Source organism: Equus caballus, chromosome 10 (genome assembly GCF_041296265.1).
Source record: "Equus caballus isolate H_3958 breed thoroughbred chromosome 10, TB-T2T, whole genome shotgun sequence".
In the NCBI taxonomy this organism is placed as follows: Eukaryota; Metazoa; Chordata; class Mammalia; order Perissodactyla; family Equidae; genus Equus; species Equus caballus.
The window spans coordinates 13,497,977-13,516,962 of record NC_091693.1 but is presented as its reverse complement, the minus strand read 5'-3'; the positions used below and the strand labels follow the sequence as shown (position 1 = coordinate 13,516,962).

Here is an 18,986-nt window from a genome sequence, read left to right as displayed (position 1 = left end):
TGTTGTCTCTGCCTGGGTCCCTCCCTCTCCTCCTTTCATTCCAGCCTCCCTAGTCTCCTCCTTCTACATTTTAGTCTCCTGGGAACTGTGGAGGCCTCTCCTTCTTTTAGCTGTGATTCCTCCCATATGTGCACTCACACACACACAAGCACACACACACACACACACACCCTTGTTTGGACAAACACAAACCTGGGTATTGGTGTCACAGGCAGTCCCACAACTCTGGCTCAGGGTGCATAGTCAGTCTCCACTGCAGCCCTTTCTCTCACATTTGACTTAGCCCTTCACAGCAGGAGTTCTTGGGCTACATCAGGAACTCTTGTTGCAAGGATGTCACCCCTGCTCTGTGTCAGAATCACCTGTGGAACTTTGTAAACACTGTGAATGCCCAGGTGACAAAAGAAATGCTACTTTAGCAGCTGCCCAGGTTTGTGGCTACCCAGGAAGGCTGAGACCCCATTTTGTGGGGATGGGACAGCCTCTCCCATTTTCCTGTTCAGAGTCAGGAGATTCTGTTAAAATGCAGATTCTGACCCAGCAGGTGTGGGGTGGATTCAAGAGTCTGCGTCTAACAAGCTCTCAGGTGATGCTGATCACATTGGCTTTTGGAGCACACTTTCAATAGCAAGGCTGATGGGGACCCCTGTGTCCTGAGAGAACAACCCGCCTGGCCCCAGCATTGGCCTGGCTGTGCCCTGCATTTGGTGTCTGTCAGCACCCCACAGAGACCCAGAGGTTTCCAAACCCAGAGGATTATCTCTTTTGACAGAGAAACTGAACTGGGCACCAGGGTCTTCCCAGTGTCCTCAGATGCTCTGGGAAGGTTGGATTTACTCCCAACGGGATGGTCACGGAGATGACTAGGGGTGAGAAAGGGGCAAGCTGAGTGATGACTGGTGAGGTGACACCAGAGACAGAGAGGACGTTCTCTCTATCTCTGGTGTCACCAGCCTGGCCTCTGATTCCAGGACAGACAACCAGTACCTGGTGTCTCAGGAGCTGCGATTCTCGAGTCTGAAGGGGGAGGTTTCCTGCATGTCCCGGGTGAGAGGGTGGTGGTGGTGGGAGGTCAGGTGACTGTGGGATCCTTGGTCCTTGGGAAAGGCTTCAGGGAGACTACCCCCTCTCCAAGTCTGTTGGCTGAGCTGTTGCTCAGATTCTGTCCATGTGCTCCCTGACCATCCTGGGGGCCTCTGTCCTTTGCCTGGTGGACTTTCCTGTGCTCACCTGCCTTCCCCATGGGTGGTGCCAGGCAGGGAGTGGGGACCTGCACAGGGGCTCCTGACAGGGCAGGGTACTCGGAGGACCCTAGTAGGAGTGGGCCGGACAGAGCAGACATGTCTGAGGGGCCCAGAAATGTCTGTTAAAGGGAGGGATGAAATCAGGCTCCTTCTCCGCTCCCTCAGCCAAAGCCATGTTCATGTGTTTATTTCCTGTGTGTTGTTTCTGTGTCCCAAGGTTGCCCCCTGGAGGGCATAAGGAGACCTGTGTCCAATGTCATGGGCTGCTCCAGGGATGCTGACCAGGCTCAAGAGGGTATGAGCTGATCTGAGCCCTAGGACAGAGGTGGGCTCTGACTGTAGGCTGAAAGGCTGGTAAGTTTGGGTCCTGTGCTTTGGGGATCCAAGGCTGCCTGACTCCATCTCAGTGCAGGGTAAGCCCAGGGAGAAGACAGGTTTGGTCAACAGGTTTCCTGATGTAGTGTCAGAAGAACTGTTCCCCGGGGGATGTACTATCTCAGGATGAGCTCTCTGTTCCTGAGATTTAAAGAGTGGGCTTGGAGGGATGTGTCTTGAAGCTTTTGGAGGAGGACACTGGCCTGGAGGCTGGACCCCAGAATGTCCCGTTTCTTCCATCACAGCGCTGGGGTGTTGCATCTAGTCAACTGTGTCCCTGTGTGTCATCTGCTCTGGGCCTCCCCACAAGGCCCAGGAGCTGGAGCAGCTCCACCTGGAGACTCAGACAGGGGATCCTGTGGAGTCCTCTGTTAGGAGGAGGGTGGACCCCATGGGACCCTCCATCCCTCTGTGAGGCAAGCAAATTCAGATCCTGGTTCTCCTGTTCTGTTCTGGACGGGAAGTTCCTCTCATTGCCCGGGTTACCTTGAGCTGGTGAGATGCCTTCATGGGACCACAACAAGGTGTCCCTACAGACTAGGGATTCTGGAGATGGGGAGTCATCCCCTGATTCTTTTGAAATTCGGGTGGTGCTTCCTTCTCTCCTTGTGGTAAGTCTACCTGATATTGAGAAGTCAGAGTTTGTTCCATGTCAAGTCCCTGTGAGAAGAGGAAACACGCAGGCCACTGACTCAGGCTCTCCTGGGAGAGAAGTCACTCACGAGGTGGAGATGGGGAGGGGATGTGATTTTCTGGAAGTGAATAGGGATTTGACTCTTCCCTGTTAGGAGGCCCCTGTCCTTCTGACTTTACAAGGGGAAAGGCCCATCCTTGAGACAGCCCTGCTGCTCTTCTCCCATGCTGATGCCTGTCTGACTGTGTCTACACAGAATGTGCTCTGACCCCGAGGTGTCACACGAGGATGGCAAGTTTTTGTTGTGTTGTTTCCTTCATCTATTTAATGAGTATTTTCTGAGCATTTGTGATGTGTCAGGCCTTGGTCTGGGCCCTGGGAACTCCACAGAGAACAGGGCACTTGTGGGTCCCGGGATCAGAGTTTACCTTGTGATGGGGAGAGAGGTACTCAGAGAAAATCATGAATTAAGGAGTTAATTGTAATCGAGAGAAGAGCTGCAAAGGGACAATGTCTGGTGCATCCAGAGCATGTAATGGAGTCTCAGGTGGTCTGGGGATGACTGAGAGCAGCCCTGAGAAAGTGACCTTTTGGCTGAGATCTGAAGTGTGAGTGGATGTTCAACCCATGAAGGATGAAGGGTGTGGAGAGAAGAGCTGCCTACAGAGGGACGAGCCTTTAGGAGGACAGATGCCCGGCTGGAGGGAGGGGCTGACAGAGTCCAGTGTGTGGAGCTTGGAGCGTGAGGAGGACGGTGGACTGAGTGAGGCTGGTGAGGGACAGATCCTGCTGGGCTGTGGGTGATGCTGAAGGCGATCAGCAGCCCCCTGGGGAAGCTTCAGGCTTCTGAGTAGCTCTCCCTCCCTCTGCTGGATGAAGAGGGACGTGTAGAAACCAGAGGCCCCCTGCCATGCAGCTCTGTGTGTTTATTCAACATCAATCCATAGACATTTTATATGGGTCACATGTCATGTTAATACTCCATCATATTCCCTTTCTGTTGAGTCCCAGTCTGTTGCTGTAAGTTCATTGGCCTTGCCTCTTCCTACAGTGCGTGTCACCAAACTCAGATTCCTAGGAATGTGTATCAGTTTGTGTTTGTCTCCATAAGTTACACGATGCATGCCCCTTGGTGGAGTGATAGTTTTGGTTGGAGGACTGGCTGTTGGTTCTATGGGGAGAAGGAGGAACAGGGAACCAGGCTTGTCAGGAGGGGAAGGTCTGTGTCAGGGGAGTTGAAAGGGAAGGATGGCCGAGTCAGCTTCCCCTCTCACTCCCAGGGCCTGGTGCCCAAATAAGAACTCTGATTCTGGGAACACACAGCACCACACACCCCTCTGTGTCCCTGGGTCAAGTGAGATGGGAGCTGCTTCCTCTCCTGTTTATTAGGACCTGTGCCTAATGTGCGCCCTGTGCCCATGGCTTAACTCTTAACTGTTAAGTCCACATTGATCCGGGATTGTTGTTGGCAATCTCTGTCAATATCAGCTGTGAATGGAGAAGGCCTGGTCCTGAGATGGCTTCACACACACAGTCCCACACAGCAGCCAAGCTCGACCCTCATGGTGCCTGTTTGTTTCTCTTCATGTCTCTCCATTCCTGGGGTTTCTTTCTTGTACCACCTTCTCCCTGGGCCCCTGTGGACAGCCTCAGCCAGTAGCCTCACTGGCTCCCATTCCAGGCATCTGCTTCTGTGCTTGCTGCTCCCTCACACTCTCTGGGCCTCACTAGCCTCTCATTTGTTCTGACCCCTGGCCTCTGTGAGGGAAGGAGGAAGAAGCTGAGATTGGTGCTCTCCAAGGTTCTGCACTTTGTGGGTAGCTTGAGAGTGAGGAATCTTGAAGTGTCAATGGAATCATTATTGTGTCTCCCGGTGGAAGCATTCTTCTCTTTGGAACTAAGACCTCTAAGTCAGTAGAGCATAATATCATGTAGACGGGAAGCAGAAATTTTTTTAGTGTATAGGTATAGAGAGTGGTGTCACTCCCATTTTCACTCCTTGATTCCTGGACCCAAGAATCCTGGGAATGGGAGAAACAGCAACACATATTGGACACAGACTCAGAGCATATACTGGAGTACATTACTGCAGCCCTGCAAAGTACTGCCACCTAGTTGGTGCTGTAAGTGAGTTTCCAAAAGGCCATTCCACTTTTCTATCAAGCCCTCTACTTCAGGATGGTAAGACTGGTGGATTCCATGAGAATGGTGGTATTGCTACATTTCATTTGCTATGAATAGAGTCCCTTGATTAGAAGCAATGCTGTGTGGAATACCATGATGGAGTACAAGGAATTCTGTGAGTTCATGAATGGTAGTTTTGGCAGAAGCATTGTGTATGGGGAAGGCAAATCTGTGTCCAGAGTAAGTGCCTATTCCAAAAAGAACAAAATGCTGCCTCTACCATACAGAACTGGTCCAATGTAATCAGCCTGCACCAGGTAGCTGGCTGATCACCCTAGGGGAATGATGCCTTATCAGGGGCCCAGTGTTGGTCTCTGACCTAGAAGACTGGGCACTCAGTGCTGGCCATAGCTAGGTCGTCCTGGGTGAGTGGAAGTCCTTGTTGCTGAGCCCATGCATAACCTCCATCCCTGCCACCATGGCTACTTTGTTCATGAGCCACCAGGCAATGACAGGAGTGAGTGGGGAAAGAGGCTGACTGGTGTCCACTGAACAGCTCCTCCCATCTACTTAATTTTAAAATCCTCTCCTGGTGAGGTGAATGATGAGCATTCTGAGTTGTTTGTCCACATACTCCTTCCCCAGATCTTCTTGTCACCAGTTTTCCAATCAAGTTCTTTCCAAGTCCCTGAGCATCCAGCCAAATCACTGGCCACAGCCCATGAATTGGCATATAATCACACACCTGGCCATTTTTCCTTCCTAGCAAAATAATCACCCAGGTGCACTGCCCGAGGTTCTGCCCACTGAGAAAATTTCCCTTCATCGCTGTCCTTCAGGGGAGTCCCCTAGTGGGACTGTAGTGCTGCAGCTGTCCACTTTCACATGATGCCTGCGTATCCCACAGAACCATCTGTAAACCAGGCCTGAGTTTTCTTTTCTTCCATCAACTGGCTGTAGGGAACTGGGAGAAAGAAGACAGTGTAGCAGAAGTGGGGCCATGGGCATTTGGGTCACTTCTTCATGTAACCTGCTTGTACCTTCAGGGACTGCTCAGGCTGGATCATGTATATACCCCTTCCATTTGATGATGGAGTACTGCTGTGCACTCCCAGCTTTATGGCTTAATGTGTCAGACAACACCTGGTTCATTTTGGAACTAGTGTCAGTTCAGAGCCTGTGTCCAGTAAGCCCCAAAAGGTCTGATTATTTCCTTTTTCCCAATGAATATGCAGCTCAGGTTGCACCATAACTGAGTGTCCCACAGTCAAGTGTTCAGTCTCTACTAAGTTCCAGTAGCATCCAAAGGCTGTTTCTGAAAGGGAGAGCAGGTATCCTCAGAGGATAGCAAGGCTTTGTTCCAAAATCCTAAGGGCCTGCCCTGTGATTCACTTACGTGGGCCTGCCAAAGTCTCCAAACACCAACCCCATCTGCCACCAACACCTGAAGCACAATTAGAGCTGCTGGATTATATGACCCAAATGGCAGAGCAGCTTTCACAGAGCCTGGACCTGTTGCAGTACCTTCTCTTATCCTGGGTACCATTTAAAACTAGTAGCTTTTTGGGTCACTTGGTCAATAGGCCAGAGTAGCACATCCAAATAAGGAATATGTTGCCTCAAAATCCAAAGAGGCCCACTAGGCATTGTGTCTCTTGTAGGTCAAAGGAGAGACCAGATGCAACAATTTATTCTTCACCTTAGAAGAGATATGCCCTTCACACCTGGACTCCTAGAAATTTCACTGAAGTAGCATGCACCTGAATTTTTGTCAATTTTTTCACCCATGTTTTGACATACAAATATCTTACCAATAAGTCTAGAGTTGCTACTTCTTTCTCACTGGGCCCAATCAGCATGATGTCATCAGTGTAATGGACCAGTGTGATATCTTGTGGAAGGGAAAGGCTATCAAGATCTTTGTGAACTAAATTATGACACAGGCTGAGAGTTGGTAGACCTCTGAGATAGGATGATGAAGGTGTATTCTGGTCTTTCCAGCTGAAAGCAAGCTGCTTCCGGTGGGTCTTTACTGACAGGTTGGAGAAAAATGTATTTGCCAGATTAATAGCTGCATACTAGGTACCAGGGGATGTGTTAATTTGCTCAAGCAAAGAAACCACGTCTGGTACAGCAGCTGCAATGGGAGTTGTCACCTGGTTAAGCTTATAACAATGCACTGTCATTCTCTAAGATCCATCTGTCTTCTGCCAAATAGTAGGAGTGAATGGAGATGTGATGGGAATGACCACCTCTGCATCCCTCAAGTTCTCAGTGGAGGCACTAATCTCTGTAGTCCCTCCAGAAATGTGGTATTGCTATTGGCTTACTGTTTTCCTGGGTAGAGGCAGATCTAGTGGCTTCCACTTGATATTTCCCATCATAATAGCCCCACTCCACAGATCAGGGAACCAACGTGGGGATTCTGCCAGCTGTTGAGTATATCTATCCCAAGTATGCATCCCAAAACTTGGCATATAACTACAAGCTGTGTTTGGGGACCCACTGGGCCCACCATGAGATGACTCGGAGCTGAAACTCCATTGACCACTTGACCTCCATAAGCCCCAGCTTTGACTGGTGGGCCACGGTGACATTTTGGGTCTCCTGCAATTAGTGTCAGTTCTGAGCCTGTGTCCAGCAATCCACAGAAGTCTGATTATTTCCTTTTCCTCAATGCACAATCACCCTGGTAATAGGTCATAGGTCTCTCTGTGGAAGGCTGGCAGAAAGATTGACGGTATACATTTTGGCAATATAGTGGGATCCTTCATCAAGGAGGTATGGCCTCCCCTTTATTCAAGGAGTTCTGAATCTGTAAACTAGCTCAAGTACGGGAATTGATTGAGGGGCTGTAACACTCTGTTTCTATGACTCAAGTTTGACTTTTGTTCACTTGACCTAGAATTTTTCTGCTTATACAATCAGGTAAGAATTTAGTAGCTTTCCCATCCATTTTATTTCTAGGAACACCATGATCAATTAGCTAATGCCATTGGTCTCTGTGAGTCAGACTATTCTGATTGCTGCTTTGACTCTGCTGTCTATTATGGTGACCATGGTCCACCTTGCCTTGGTGATCAAGTGCCATTTCTTGGCCCTGCTACCTCAGGATACAGTTACCCGCATTGTGTTTAGGTTTCCCAATTCAGTGGCAGCAGTTCCCATTCTAATTTCTGACCTACAGATAAGAGCCATCACAGAGCCACTCAAGGATACAGGGGCTCCCTTACAAACTTGTATCTCACAGTCGTGGTGAAAGTGTGTCCTCTGGACTTTCACAGAGCAGATGGGCAAGTCTTAAATGATAAATCCACACCGAAATTCCAGTTTCCCTAAGCTTTGTTTCTTTTCCTCTATCTCTGAGTAAATGGTATTCTCTGATGCAGAGACTTCATGGTTCTGGCAGGTTATACAGACACAGATGTAAAACTTAGTAGTGGCTTGGTGAGTTGAGTGGGGAGGACTTGGAGGTATTTTTCTCTGAGAAGTCCTTGGGGTGTCCCAGCCTATGCAACCCCAGAGGAGGGAGAGAATATCCCACACAGAGGCCCAGGCTCCTAGAGTGGCTGAGGGTAGTGAGCCAGGTGTGGAATTTCCCATGGCCATGGCCTTCTGGTCATTCGGGAGAGTCCTGTCTCTCAGGGTGTCTGTTTCCTTGGGAATTTTCTATGCCTTGGAGGGAGTGTGAGGTCCTTTGTGCTGAGGCTTTGGACTTGAAGGGAACTCAGGCCTAAGTGGAAAAGATCCCAGTGTAAGGAGGTAGGCTATGAAGCAGGTGGATGTCCTTGGAGCCCTAACTCCCAGCTGCTCCCTGGGCTCACAGGATTGAGTTGGGGGAAGTACTGTGTGTCTTGGGTTGCCTTGGTCAAAGGCTTACGGAAAGTTATCCTCTTAGATGAGTGCAGGAGAATGTCATGGAAGGGAAATGACAGATGAGGATGAGAAGGGAGACTCACTTGCTGATGAGAGGAGGCCCTCTGCCTCCCCTCAACAGAGGAGGAAAGAGACAGAGGGGAGCCTGGTCTGAAGAAGGGCCCCAATACCCCACAGGTTTCTGGGAACAGAAGACACTGAAGGATTTCATGTGAGGGTCAGCCCAGCTTAGACCCCAGTCATGATGCCCATGATGGTTCCAGCAGGGAAAAAGGTGCTGAGACTCCTTGGGCAGGTCCTTGTGTGGGGAATGAGCAGGGAGAAGGAACTCGGCAGTGTTTCTACTTATAGGAGACTCACCTCTACCCCATCAGATGGGACTGATGTCTTCTCAGCACAGCTCTCCCTGGGTGATGCACACTGTGACACGATGTCACTTCTCCTGGGGACTGGATAATTTTTCTAGCAAAGGCATATCTATCATTTTGTGTAAGGATGGTGGTCACTCTCCTCCTTGACTCTGTGCTAGAGGTACTTGAGGACATTTGTGGGTCAAGTGAGTCTAGCAATTCCTGAGTGTGTGTCTGGTGTGTGGTATGTGGTGTGTGTGGCTCTGAGTGAGACAGACATCTTTGCATGTCCTGCTATCACCCTCTGGTAGACATGAGGGGATGTTTACCCTCTGTCAGACTTGGGACCAGGCATCTGACCAGTGCTCACTTAGTGCTGTGCACGCTGACCCCTGGCCAGAGATGGACTCTGACCTCTTGCCCACAGGGACAGTCCGTGCAGGACTCTCACTACCCTGGGTCTATCCTCCAGCACAGTCGAACTCTGGTAGGACTGAATGGGCCACGTCCCCCTGGCTTCACAGTTCAAAATGGTTAAAATGGTGAATTTCAGCTTATGTGAATTTTATCTCGAAAGAGACAAATTTAGGAGAGGAAGCTACACATTACCTTGTATAAACTGGCACCAATGCACCACTGGGAGTGTATGTGAATGCCCATTTCTTCACGTTCACAGCATTCTCATATTAATTATGTGGGAGCAGAAGCAAGTGTCACCCAGTTATCCACTTTCTTACCCTTATTCATTCTCTGAACACCTATTTACCTGTTTCTGGTCCTTGTGTAGGAGCAATGGGGCCATTGAGAGCCACAACTAATCACAGTGGGAACTCAGGGATCCATAGGACACATGTAACTGTTCCTGAGCGTGTTGTCAGAGCACAAAGGGAGAGAGACAGAGAAGGGAGTTCAAAGGGGGCCCACTGTGCCCACAGTGGAGGTTGGGATGACTTTGTGGCAAGATGACCAATGAGCTTGACTGTAAAAAAGGCGAAGAAGCAGGTTCATGGAGAAAAGGGAGAGGGCATCCCAGGCAGGGACTTTGTGGGACACAGGGAGGCAGGAGCAGTTCTTGATGGGCCAGGAGTAATGAGGGGCAGTGTATGTGGAAATGGGATGACAAGGAACAAATGAGAGGAAGCTCACAGGGGAAGGTGAAAAGAAACAGATGGTGGCATTTTGGAAGAGTTGATGGGTTTTATGGGTGTCTTTTTGCCAGAGCCTGAGTTGAAGAGGATAGGAGGGCTCAGGACACTGGGGGAAGGCATGAGAAGAAGTTACACCCACGGTCAGTCCATAAACTATGATTACTCCTTCCTTGCTCATATTTGTGTGGACATCAGCTGGTCCCATTTTCTGTTTTCCTGACCCTACCTGTGTTTGCAAAGGGAAAGAGGCTGGGAACTGTCCATGGTGTGAGACAGCCCAGTGCTTCCTGGCTGGGCAGGGTCTCTTGTGATTTCATTGTTTCCTGTTAATATCATGCTCACCACATTCCGCCACCTCAACTGGTCTTGCTCAGGAAATAGGGGTGGGAGTTGGGATAATTTTAGACATTTTCCCTGCGTGCCCCAGGAAACAACAGACCTGGAGTTTCAGGTGAATTTCTGCTAAGAGAAAATTCTCATGAACATAAAAAAAGTAAATGAGGTGAAGGGTTCTCTTTATTCACATCCTTTCCAGGTGATTCCCTGTGGGTCACAGACATGTTCACTTTGTCTTGGAAGGCCGCTGCTCAGCCACCTACTCCCTAAGGAGAAGACAAAATAGCCTGGAAATAAGTAATAAATATTGAGACGCTTTTCTCCACTGGGTTAGGCCCTACCGACCACCCCCCGACCCCGCAGCGAGCATTTGGAAATGTGTGCATGTGTCTGTGTGTGTATGTGTGTTTGAGGGGTATTTTGACTCTATCAGTGACTTGATAGACCTTCTAGAACTAAGAATGTAGGGGTGAGAGGTAATAAATGTGGTTAGAGCCTCGAGACTGTCTCACATAACACAGAATTTCCCACCCAAATGCCAATTGCAGCTCCTCAAAGTAAATGAATCAATTGATTCTATTTTTCCTTATAGCCTATTTCCTCAACTGACATAGTATATATTTATTTACTTGTTGATTTTCTGTCTCCACACTTTTTAGAAAGTGAGCTCCATGAGAGATGTGACTTAGCTTTTTTTACAGCTTTATATTCTGACTTATAATTAGGGAAACCCATGACATTCATGTTTGAACAGTGTTTAAAGAGGCTTTGGATGCAAAGAACAGAACAAGCAAAGCGTCCCATGGACCTCTTACCTAGTTTCTGATCTTTTCTATTATGCCCCACATATAAATTTGTGTTTATTTAAACAGCATTGGCCCATTTATTAGGTCTTTCTCTCATTTTTTTCATTTATCATTATCTTCTTTTGGATTTAAGCTTTAAAACAATACTTAGCCCAGATCAGGGGTTCTCAGCTTTATTGAGTTTTCCCTCCATTGGGCCTCCAGCATCTTGGAAGAGAGGGACCAGAAGACCCAGGGTGACCACTACCAACTTGATGGCTGAGCCAGAAATATAGGTGTGCTTGAATCATAGAAGTGGAAGAGGCTGAGGCAACTGAGGTCTGAATTGGAGTAGGGGTGACAGGGACACAGGCTACTTCTTGTGGGTATGATGCCCTTGGGTCTGGCCAAAATTGAGGCTGAAGTATTGAGAGGGGTGGAGAGGGCAGGGCTGGGAGGTTCTGCAGCTGTGTCTCATCTGGGACTATAAGGGGCCCCCAATCCTTTGTTGGTCAGGCCACAATGTGGATTAGATATTGGGGGACCAGTGTATCTGCAGGAGGTGCAGAGCATGATGGTCAGGACTTGGGATCTTATCTTGCATGCAAACAAAATTCTTTGCTTGGTGGGCTCCACAGGAGAAGGACAGGAGTTCTGGAAGTTTGGCAGTCCTGTCCATGGGACTAGTGGACGTGGTCTGAGGTGTTCAGTGACCCATGTTGGTGAGATTCAGGGCCCAACAGGGTGAAAGCAGTTGAGACTTGAGTCTCCAAAGGGACCTGGAGGACCCCCGCTCTTAGAGGGGTACCCTATAGGTGGGTGTCTTCAGTGGAAAATGGGCCCCACTGGTGGCCCCTGCTACTGACAGAGGTAAGGCCCAAGGCCCTGGAGTCGGAGTCGTCACCCAGCTGAAAGTTGGGATCCTGGGCTGGTGCTGACCCTACAGCAGGGGTCAGCAGACTGAGACTGTTGGATATGTGGCTCTGTCTCATCCTACATGGAAGTAGAGGCTTCTGTTCAGAGTTCTCATCTGGGCACAAGGAAGGGACCATCCTATTTCTCCTCTGGTGCTTAAGTTCTCCCTAGTTCCGTCTCCTGCTCTCAAAGAGCAGTTCTTTGTCAAACCTTGGTCTCCTTTTCTCATTGCCTGAGGCCTCAGCACAAAACCCCTAGTACTGGGGTCTGGGCTATCCTTGATGTTGGAGGAACTGAAGAGGTGGGTACCTATGTGGGAATAGAAAAGGGCCCCTCTGTACTCAGAAGAGCAATCTTGAGTTCCCAGAGCCCCACACCGCTCTCCAGTGCCCAGCAGACCAAACACATACGCCTCAGGTAACTCTTCTGGACCAGAAGAGGGCTAGGTGTTTGAATCAGGGTCTCTGCCTGGTAATGTGCCTCCAAACCCAGATGACCAGCACATGGGGGGAGTTGCGGGTCCCAGTCCCAGGGCATCTTGGTGGGTGGTCGCAACTCTGGGAGGGACCTATGGTCACAGTGGGTACACTGGGCACCTTGTGGATTTGGATGTACACAGACAGCGGCCCTGAAGGAGCGAGTGGTGGGGTGGGTGCCTGTGAGCAGGGATTCAGCTTCCAGAAACTTCCCAAGTTCGGATGTGGCCTGAGTGAAGCATGAAGGATTCTGGTGACGTTGGGCATTGCAACTGTAGGATGGTGCTTGGGACTCTTGTGCCGGTGCCCCATGGATATGCGACAAAGCAGACGTCTTGAGATCAGAGGCAGTGCAAAAAGCAACCTCTGCTGTCTGGAGAACCAGGGACACTCAGGCCTCTGCTCTCCATAGCGGGTCACAGGTGGTTGATCTGGGAGAGGGTTCAGGAGCTGCCTCTAGTCTTGTATTTGAGATGTAAAGGAAGAAAGGATAATTTCTACCAGGTCATGAAAATTGTAGATAGGCAGCTGCTTCAGGATGGTGGAGAACACATACTGACCGAAAGGCATTCTCTTTGACATGGTGAAAACGATAATGCACTGGAATGTTCTTTTAAGGACAAAGAGATAACTTAGTTTTATCAGTAATTGTGATGCCTGTTTTATTCTTCTAGTTCATTATTAATGTCACTTTTTTGGTTTATGTCTTAAGGAAATGGTGAAAGCTGACCAGGATTTGTGTTTCAGTACAGGAACGTGGATTTTTTGTGGACTCTGATAGCATTTTAAGCTTTCATGTTTTATGGATGAAAGACAGAAATAAAGGTCACTAATTTAAGTATCAAATCCAAGACGGACAGGAGAATCTGTCCAGAGTGTGAGAGGTGGATGGGTGAATGGTGAGGACAATAGAAAGACCCTCCTCCCCTAATGAGGGACCATCAAAGTCTCCTGTGCTTCAGGGAGGATCCCCAGCTTTGAGGGCAGGGTGCTGTCAGCCAGTAGGTGCTGGGATTGAGATCCTAACATTGGCCAGTCTCTGACAAGGTCCATTTTTCAGGTATAGATTTACATCTCACTCGCCAGTCACCTGCGTGGATAGGAACATTGGGTACTCCTCTCCTGCAGGTCCTCAGTCCTGTGGGGCATCACCCACCCTGCACTGAGGGCCTGGGATATGGAGATGGGCCATGTGGAACCACAGGCATTCCTGGATACAGGGATGACCCTGAGAGAGGGATGCAGGCCAATCCTTGGATCCTGGAGGTTGGGAAGTTGCTGGCTGAAGAGGACAATGCCTACAGGGGCTGGTGTAGGCCTGGAGGGTGGGGGATGTCTCAGGGCTTTGGGGCTCACCTATAGCGTGATTCAGCCTGGGCTTGTGTTCCCCATGAGCAGATGTGCTTGAGTGCATCTTTCTGGGGTGATGGTGGAACCTCATGTGGAGAGAAATCTTGGCCTGCATGTACCCTTCTATTGCTGGGTCTGAGTCCAGGAGTTCCCTCTCCCTACAGAAGACTCGTGTCCCTGATTCACACACTGCCTTCAGGGAGATGCCACCCAGGTGGGCTCAGGTGGGGTGGGGTCTGTAGATATGGATGGAACCACCCTGGAGACTGTCTCTTCACTCAGCGGGTGCGCCTTGTCCCAGTGTCTTAGCTTGAGGCCTGTGTTCTCCAAACACTTATCCCACCTCTGACCAGGATAATGCTGGCAGATTGCATTGGGTCAATCTTTGTGTTATCCACGTAGGTGTCCTCCAGTCTGTTCCCATTGTTCATATCAGAATCCAGGCACCATCCACACCTATCCCTGGAGGAGGAATAGGACCGTGGTTCCTAACAGCTTATCATGTGCTCCCACCCCTCATCCTATGACCGCTACCCATCCTTCCACTGTGGAGATGATGCAACTGAGAGCAACAAGAGCTGGGATTTGGAGTGGAATGTGACCTTGAGCGAACAATAATGACAATGTCAGTTCACATTTTTGAACATTTATTGACTCAAATATTTCACCTTTTCCCATTGCCTATTCACAACAGCTCTGTAAATAAAGTACATCATGACCAACAACTTACAGCTAAGAAAAAAATTCTACTTAAATTTTAACAACATGTAGGAGGGGAAGAGGGTCACTCATATTTCACAGTCAGCCTGTTGGGGTCACTTTTACTGGAACTGACCGGGTTGGAGACCTCACAGTGATAATCCCCAGCAACTTTCCTCCTGACAGGGTGTATGGTGAGGGTGCTGCTGTCCTGGGACAGCTCCATGCTCTCTGTGAGCTGTGGACTCTGGTTATTGAAGAACCAGTGGATGGAGATCCCAGTGTTGTTTGTGAGGCATGTCAGGACCATGTTGCTCTGTGACTGTGGTGTTGCTGGCTTGGATGGAGGGCTGTGCCACTGGCTCTCTGGAGAAACAGAAGAGGTGGCTGACAGAGTGGGCCTCATTCCTTCCTCAGAGATCTCAGCCACTCACAGGGCCATAGTAAGTTCTGTAAATGTGACCCAGAAAATGGCCTTGACCCTCAGCAGGAGGTTGCGTGCCTTTGTTCAGGTGATGATCTGTAAGGAGCTGGCTGCCCCTCTTCCTTTGAATCCCATATCATCCCAGGTTGACCCCTGACCAGTCTCCTTGGATATCTCTGTAGTTTCAGTACGAGGAAACTCTTTTCATCCCACAAGTCCTACAAAATCATCATCAGATGAAATTTTTCTTCCATGAACTTTCATTGATTTTTCCCTAGAACTTTCTTTGACTTCAAAAAAGATCAGGCCACATTCCTTATATACACTTCGGTATATGTTTGGGAAGGCCGGTTTGCCAGCCCTGTCCATCTCTGGGGCTAAGGGATGGTTCTATATAGTAGAAATGCATTTACTTCTTGTTAACTAATTTCTTAAAGAGTGAGGATACCCCCCGCTCCCCCAGTCTTCACAAATTTAGGACCTGGAGAGCTTCTAATCTAAAGGGTTTCTCACTCTGAAGAGGACTTTTACTTCTTGGCCTGTGGATTGAATATCACAGGGAAGGAAATCTCTAGAGAGAAGTGGATACGGTTTTAACAAAAGACAGGTACTGTTAGGAATAGAAGGAAACTACTCAGTATGACAGAAGTCATAAATGAAAAGCCCACAGCTAACATAATACTCCACGGGGAACACTGAAAACTTTTCTCTAGGATCATGAAGAAGACAAGCATGCTGCTTTCACCACTTTTATTCAACATAGCCCAGGAGTCCTAGCTGGAAAAAGTAGGCAAGATGGAGAAATAAAAGTCATCGAAATTGGAAAGGAAGAAAAAAATTAGCTTTTAGCAGAAGACATAATCTTATTTGTAGAAAACCATAAAGATTCCTACCCCATAAAAAAGATTGTTAGAACTAATAAAAAAAATTCAGCAAAGTTGCAGGAAACAAAATCAACACTCAAAATCAATTACATTTATATATAGTAACAATGAACAATTCAAAAAAGAAATTAAGAATACAATTCCAAGTACAACAGCATGAAAAAGAATAAAATGCTTAGGCACAAAATAACCAAGGGGATAAAAGATGTGTACGCTGAAAACTACCAAACATGATGAAAGAAACTAAAGAAGACAGAAATAAATGGAAAACATCTATGTTCATGGATGGGCAGGATTAATATTGTTAAGATGCCAATATACCCCAAACTCTCTACATATTTAATACAATACCTATCAAAATACCAATGACATTTTTGCAGAAATAGAAAACTCCAACTTATAATTCATATGAAATCTCAAGGCACTCTGAATAATTAAAACAATCTTTAAAAAGAAGAACAAGGGGCCAGCCCGGTGGCACAGCAGTTAAGTGCACACGTTCGGCTTGGGCGGCCTGGGGTTCGCCAGTTCGGATCCCGGGTGCAGACATGGCACTGCTTGGCAAACCATGCTGCGGTAGGCATCCCACATATAAAGCAGAGGAAGATGGGCATGGATGTTAGCTCACGGCCAGTATTCCTCAGCAAAAAGAGGAGGATTGGCAGAGATGTTAGCTCAGGGCTAATCTTCCTCAAAAGAAGAAGAAGAAGAAGAACAAAGTTGGAAGAATCTCACTTCCCAATTTTAAAATTTACCACAGAGCTAAAGAATCAAAATAGTGTGGCACTGGCATAAAGACAGACATAGATCATGGAACAACAGATATCCAGAAATAAAGCCCCAATTATAGGATCAGATGATTTCAACCAGGGAGCCAAGACCATTCAATGGAGAAAGGTTAGTCTTTTCAACAAATGGTGTTGGAAAACTGGATATCCACATGCAGAAGAATGATGTTGGACCATTGCCTTACACCATATACAAAAATTAACTCAAAATGGATAAAATCCTAAAATAAGATGTAAATATATAAGACTCTTAGAGGTAAATACGAGGGAATGCCTCATGACATTGGATTTGGCAATTTCTTGAATATGACAGTAAAAACAGGCAAAAAAAGATAGATAAATTGGACTTTGTTAAAATAAAAAACTTCTGTTCATCAAAAGACACAATCAACAGAGTTAAAGGTGACCTATGGAATGGGAGAGAATAATTTGCAAATTATTTATCAATAAGGTGTTAATATCCAGAATACATAAAGAACTCTTAAACTCAACAACAACAACAACAAAACCAAATAACCTGATTGAAAAATGGGCAAAGCACTTGAATAGACATTCAAATCAACACTACAGTGAGATGCCCACTCAGATCTATTAGAATGACCACTTTCAAAAAAACAGAAAAACAGGCGCTAGAGATGATGTGGAGAAATTGGAATCCTTGTGCATTGTTGGAGGGAAGGTAAAATGGTGAGGCTACTGTGGAAAATGGTATGGTGATTATGAAAATTTTACATAAGAATGCCATGTGACCTATTACTAGCAGGTTCTGACTGTTGGTTGACCATGTGTAGGTGGTGGTCTGAGTCTCAGGTACACATTAACACTACAGGGACCTCATGCTCCACGGGGTTAGAGTTTCTGCTTGTAATGACAGGTGTGGGTAACTCCACATTGCTCGTAACAGAGAACATTGCCCTGTGTGGTACCTTGATTCCTCCCAGGCATCTTCAATCAGAGTTGTCATCTCTCACCTCTCAGCCAACCCAAGTCCTTAAAAGAATAAGGCAGGTTTGTGTATCTGAAGACAAATGCATGAGGATCAGAGCGCTCAGAGAACATAAGGCCACTTGCTCTACATCTGTGTTAAAGCACAGACTTTCTCAAGCGTCACTATGTGCTGGCTGCAGGTGTAGAGTCGGGAGTGAGAAGGCAAAGTCTTTCCTTTATACTCCAGTGGGTGTGACACCAACACATCAGGAAACAAATGATTGTCTCCACTGTGTGTGTTCTGCACCAAATGCTCCAACCACATGTGACATAATGCAGAGGGGGATGTAGGCACAGTCCAGGCCTGTCAGTCCTGTGTGTGTGAGGTAGAATACACCCCACCCAAATCCAGAGGTCAGAGAGAAATCACTCACTGTATACGTGGAGCTGTCCAGTTCCTACTTCACTGTGAAAATTCTTCTTTATAACTTGTAGGGTGTGGTAACCTATAATCCTTCTGGGTGAACTTCTGGAACAGCAGGGATCTGTTGGAGTATCTTATCTCTTGACCACTGTATACAGGCTCTGGGCTAATTCCTTGTGTGTCTATTATGTATAATGAAATGTGGTGTTTCGATGCTACTCTGTCCCCTTTAAAAAGTGATAACCTATGAGATTCTCTCTCAGACCGTGAAGAAGCAGAACATCCTTCCCTTTGGCAGTATTGAACTCCACTGATTCAACAGTGAGTTGGCAGTGGTGCGTGGGTTCCAGAAGGTTAAGAGTGAGCCTAGGAGGGAAGAGAGAGAGATCAATATTTGGACCTATGTATTGGGAAGGAAAGATGAGGCCTAGGGTCCTGAGGCGGTCTCTTCATCTCTTAGACTTGGAGTCTGTGTGTGTGTATGTGTGTGTGTGTCTCCCACTGGTCAAGGTCAGCAGCATGACCACCATTTTTTCAGCCCCTGTGAACTTATTTCCTCTGTTCCCATTACTCTTCCCCAGGCATCTGCCCGGCTCACTCCCTCATTGCCCTCAGCGGCCTGATCACTCTCAGGAGCATCCTTGGAAGATGCCTTCCCTGATCACCTGCTCTAAAGACCCTCTGTCTTCACTTTCTGAACTTTCTCTGCTCTGTTACCTTTCTGACACTTGTCAGTCCCTGACATCACATTCTATATCCCTTTGCTTGTCTGTCTTTCTCCCATAGAATGTGACCTTCGCCAAGGCAGATACTTGTATGATATTATTTTACCCCCAGTGCCTGGAACAAGCTGAAAACATCTGTGGATGAATGTCTGGTGTCTCAGGAGGAGCTGCTGGTCTCGGGTATGAAGGGGGAGGATCTTGTGTCTCCTGGGTGTGAGGATGATGGTGGTGGGAGGTTCGGTGGCTATGGGCTATCTGGTCCTCGGGGGAAGGTTTCATGGAGACCTTCCCTCTCCATGTGTTGGCTGAGTGGTAACTCAGAGTCTGTGTATGTGCTCCCTGAATGTCCTGGGGCCTCTATCCTCTGCCTGTATGGGTTTCCTGTGGTCATCCTTCCTTCCCCATGGGTTGTGCCTGGCAGGGAGTAGGAGGCACATAGGGGCACCTGAGAGAAGAGGGTGCTCTGAGGCCCCTGGGGGGGTGAGTGGGAAAGTATAGGAAG

The 18,986-nt window shown here is 47.9% G+C and overlaps 1 protein-coding gene across 8 annotated transcripts in view; it reads left to right on the top strand.

The window, feature by feature from the left end:
• LOC102148130 (cell adhesion molecule CEACAM6-like) overlaps nt 1–18,986 on the top strand; it is a 436,353-nt gene that overhangs the window by 263,316 nt on the left and 154,051 nt on the right. For 5 of the 8 annotated variants that reach the window (XR_011422390.1, XR_011422414.1, XR_011422419.1 and 2 more), the window contains one exon: nt 1,462–1,598. The exons of the other annotated variants lie outside the window; for them this stretch is intronic. The gene's annotated coding sequence lies outside the window, so the exon portion shown is untranslated. The remainder of the gene's footprint in view (nt 1–1,461; nt 1,599–18,986) is intronic. 8 annotated transcript variants of the gene reach the window in all.